At 39.5% G+C, this 5,063-nt stretch overlaps 1 pseudogene; it reads right to left on the reverse strand.

Annotated features, from left to right (window-relative positions):
• Positions 1-3,680: 3,680 nt before the first annotated feature.
• On the reverse strand, positions 3,681-4,107 carry LOC103271186 (annotated as a pseudogene).
• Positions 4,108-5,063: the final 956 nt, after the last annotated feature.

Here is a 5,063-nt window from a genome sequence, read left to right on the forward strand (position 1 = left end):
TGTATGATTTCGGTCTTCCTAAATGTGTTGAGTTTTATATTTGTAGTGTGGTCTGCCTTGGTGAGTGTTCCATGTGTCCTTGCAAAGGTGGTTCCGCTTACAGATTTTCAGCTCTATGATGTGAGAGTGACACACGTTTGGTAGAAGCAGATGACCTTCCCTTGCAGTACGGGGGAGAGCTGCAGTTCTCACTCGATCGGAGGCTGACCGCTGGTGCTCTGCAGTACACTGTGTCACCGGGAGCTTTTGCAGCCGTGGAATAAGAGAAGTGCTCTGAGCACTTTGACGGCAGGCTGGGCTAAGCCGGTGTGCTCAGTAGATTAGACATACTGAATGCGTTTCAGTTAACAGTATTTTCAGCTTATGATGGATTATTGAGACGATTGTAAATTGAGACACATCTGCAATTGATTTATTGCTGATTTGAGCTTTATTGTTATTTGTAATAAAAGCTGCTTACGGGTGGTATGTATATGTCTCACTGTGTGTGTGTGTGTGTGTGTGTGTGTGCATGCGTGTATATATAGCGTGTATATAGTATGTGTGTATGTTTGTATATTTTGTGTGTACATACATATGTATATATGTACACATCCGTAAAAGAATTATTCATTACTTAATGATTAATTTCCTTTTAATCATCTTAACATAGTAGCATAAGATGTCCCATCACAATTGAAACATGAATTTTGTTCCTTTTTTCTATAGTTATATCCTGTAAAGCTAAAACTCCTTAGATTTCTTATATTCCCCTGTATACTAAAAATTTTAATGGTGCTTTTCTTGTATTAATCTTGAATTAATAAATTAGGTCAATGAGAATGAATTTTATTTATGAAGTTTCTTGGTTTCTGGGTTTTTCCCCCCTCATTCTGCTTGTGGTTTAACAGACAGATTGCTCCTTTTTTTAGGGCACGTTCACTGAAATCCCTGCTAACGATATTCAAAGAGTCATTGCCAAGAGGTTAACTGAATCTAAGAGTACTGTACCTCATACCTATGCTCCCACCGACTGAGACCTCAGAACTGTCCTGAAAGTTCAGCAAGATCTGGTCCTAGGCCAGTAAAGGGAAATGACTTAATACAGTACACATACGCCTCCATTTCCATGGAGGCTCACATTGTATAACCTTCCATTTCAGCTCCCTAATGTACTCGCCCTCTACTCTGATAATATTTTGTGCTAGAAGGGGCAACCCCTTCGGGTCCCCTACCGCTGTGGGAACTTTTCTGTCCTCTCAATCTGCTTTTTAAAAAAATTGTGCTAGAGAAAGAGAATTTAGTTCTATTTTCTGTGAGAAACGTGTGACTTCGTTGTGGCGAATGGATTGTAGGTGCTTTCCCTTTCTGCAAGTGAGGGGCTCTGCTCCACCTTGCTCTTGATCATGGCCCTTTGGCTGGCAGTCACTGAGTCCCATTCTCTGCAAACACAGGGTGAGCATCCCCAACCGAAAATCCAGAACACTCCCAAATTTGAAGCTTTTCAAGTGCCATGACACTCGCAGGAAATCTTCATGGGAGCATTTCAGAGTTCGGATTTCAGGTTGAGAGGTTGGGGCTGCCAAATGTCATATTCCAAGTCTGAACACTGGGAGATCTGAGGCACTTCTGTTCCCAAGCATTTTGGATAAGGGATACTCAGTCCTGTAGCGCTGTGTTTGGGTTGGTTGGTGGATTTAAAAGCAAAAGTAATAGGCTTAATTTTTTGGTCTGGTGTAACTCTTACATATGTAAAATTTTGGTAAGAATGTATGAATGGCTGCTCAGTCTAGATGGTTTTTACTTTTAATATTTTGAGTATGATATTTAAACAAAAAGGTCCTTAACATTCTAGCAAATTTAAGGTCCATAAATGTTAAGATTGTTTTAGGTTATAAATATATCTTAGCATTTTTTAATGCAAGTTTTTATTTTATATTTCTTGTTCAAAATGCATTTTCAGGTTATTAAATTTGTAATGTGTCTCCTAAAAGACAATTAAATATAAGGTTGCTGAGAGACATACAAATTTTAGCATGAACTGATAGTTTTTGGTTTTTTTTCTTTTCAGTCTCTGTGGCTTTTGTATTACTTTCTTGCCTTATTGCACTAAGACCTCTGGTATAATGATGAATGTAAGTGGTAGAGGCAGGCATTGTTGCCATGGCCTTCATCTCAGGGGGAGCATTCGGTCTTTATCATTAAGTGTAAGCTATTTGTAGATTGCTTTCAGGTTGAGAGAATTTCCATTCCTGATTGCTGGGGGTTCAAAACATGAGTGGGTGTGGAATTTTGCCAAATGTTTTCTGTACATCTCTTTACTTCTTTCCTTTTTCCATCTGTTTCTGTGGTAAATTACATCAGTTGATTTTCAAATGATGAGTCAACTTTGCATTCCTCATACACCGAGGAAACCTGTTTAGTCTCCTCATTACATTTAGGTTCCATTTCCAAGGTTCTATTAAGACTCTTCACATATATGCCCATAGGAAATGCTAGCCTGTAGTTTGCTTTTCTTGGGATGGTTTTTTCCTGTTTTCTTACCAGATCTAGTGGAGTGGGTGGGGAAACATTTTCTCCTTTATTTTGTTTATTTATTTGTTTTTAGTCAGGGTCTCACTCTGTCACCCAGTCTGGAGTGCAGTGGCACGATCACAATGATCTTGTCCACTGCATCCTCACCTCCTGGGCCAGGCGATCCTTCCGCCTCAGCCTCCCAAGTAGGACTCCCAAGCGGGACTACAGGCATGCACCACCACGCCTAGCTAATTTTTTAAATTTATTGTAGAGATAAGGTCTCACCTTGTTGCCCAGGCTGGTCTCGAGCTCGTGGGCTTAGGCAATCCTCACTTCTCAGCCTCTCAAAGTGCTGGGATTACAGACATGAGCTACCTGACCTCCTCCTCCTTTATTTTCTAGAAGAGTTTGGTATAGTTGGTATTATTTCTCTTTTAATTGTTTGGTAGAATTCACCAGTGAATCTCTTTATGGGAAGATTTCTAACTATGAATTTAATTTTTTAAATGGACACAGGTTATTTTTTCTTGGGTGAGCGTTGGCAGTTTGTGTCTTTCAAGGAATTTGTTTATGTCAGTTACACTTCCAAATTTATCAGCATAAAGTTGTTTACAGTATTACCATATTATACTTGTGACATCTTTGTAATCTGAAGTGATGTTCCCATTTTTGATATTATTTCTTTGTGACATCTATGTAATCTGAAGTGATGTTTCAATTTTTTATATTATTTCTTTGTATTTTTTTTTTATTTTCTAGATTAGTCTGATTAAATTAGTTTTATCACTCTTACTGCTCTCTTCAAAGAACCAGCATGTGATTTTATGGTCTTTCTCTAGTGTTTCTATGATATCGGTTTAATTGCCTTCTGCACTTTATTATTATTATTATTATTATTATTATTTTGCTTTGGGTCCAATTTGCTCTTTTATTTCTTTTAGTTTCTCAAGGTGAAAACCTGGATCATTTACTTGAGACCTTACCCTGACATAGTTCTCTTTAAGCACTACCTATGTTTTATTTCATTCAAAATGTTTTCGAACTTCCCTTGTGATTTCTTTGATCCAAGAGTTGTTGATAAATGAGAATTTAATTTCAAGATAGTTGAAGGCTATTCAGTTATCTTTCTTTTATGATTTCTTTTTTTTTTTTTGACTCAACACACATGTCTTTATTGGCAGTGACTACTTGAGTGGGATGAAGTGGGAGGAGTGGGTGGCACCAATGCCAGACTGGCCATGCTTCACAGGCTTGTAAATGATGGAGAACTTGTCTAGGTAGTGGCCAATTATCTCAGGCTTGATCTCCACCTGGTTGAAGGTCTTGCCATTGCACATGCCCACCATGCTGCCCGCCATCTCCGGCAGGATGATCATGTCACTCAGGTGCGTCTTCACTACCTCGGGCTTCTCCATTGGGGGGCACTTCTTCTTGGCCTTATGCAGCCACTTACACAGTGAGTGCTGCTTCCACTGCAGGCCTCACTTCAGCTGCCACTGCTGCTGCATGCATCAGCTGCTCATAGGACATGTCCAGCAGCTGGTCCAGGTCCACACTGTGGTAGGTGACCTTGTGGAAGGTCCTCTTCTCCTTCTGCTCCACTTCCACCATCTTGCTAGCTCCTCAGAAAGGCTCTTTTGTGATTTCTAGCTAAACTTCATTGTGTTTAGAGAGGATACTTTGTATGATTTCAGTCATCTTAATTTGTTGAGATTTGTAACGTGTTCTATCTTGGCAAATGTTCCATTTGTGCTTGAAAAGAATGTACCACTTTTTGCAGGGAGTGTTTTGTAAGTGTCAGCTAAGTCAAGATGGTTGATGATGTTGTTCATATCCTGGAGAGGAGTGTGAAACTCCTGATTGTGATTGTGAGCTGTAGGTTTCTCCTTTCAGTGCTGTCTGTTTTGCTTCCTGTATTTCAAAGGTGGATTGTTAAGCACACACATTGAGGAGTCCTCTGTTTTCTTGGTGGTCGGGCCCTTCATCACATCCTGTTTCCGTCTATTCATGGTAACTGCTCCTTGTCCTCATGCCTTTTTTGTCGTATTGATTTAACCGCTTCAGATTTTTAAAAATTTGTTTTTACAGTACATCTTTATGCATCTTTTGCTTTTGATGGTCTATATCTTTACTTAATTAGGTTTCTTGCAGACAGCATGTTGTCGGGTTCTACTTTCTCATCCAGTACTGCCATCTCTTTTAACTAAGGCATTCTGACCACTCCTATTTAATGTGGTTGGATTCACATCTGCCATTTTGTTCCTTCTTTGTTTTCTTTGCCCCATTTCTTCCTTTTTTCTTCTTTCCCTGTCTCCATTTGGGTTAGTTGTTTTGTCATGAGGGAGTCTTAGCCGGAACAATCAAGCTAAAGAAAGAAGAAAAACATATCCAGATAGGAAAAGAGGACATCAAGCTATTGCTCTTGGCAGACAATGTGATTCTAAATCTAGAAAACCCTAAAGATTCCACTAGAAGACTCCTAGACCTGGTGATTTCAGTAAAGCCTCAGGAGTCCACAGTTAGTGGTGTTTCCACATTTTGCTCTGATTCCATTCTACTTCTCTGTC

This window comes from Carlito syrichta, unplaced genomic scaffold (genome assembly GCF_000164805.1).
Source record: "Carlito syrichta isolate Samal-C Ts95f unplaced genomic scaffold, Tarsius_syrichta-2.0.1 Scaffold28736, whole genome shotgun sequence".
NCBI classification, from domain to species: Eukaryota; Metazoa; Chordata; class Mammalia; order Primates; family Tarsiidae; genus Carlito; species Carlito syrichta.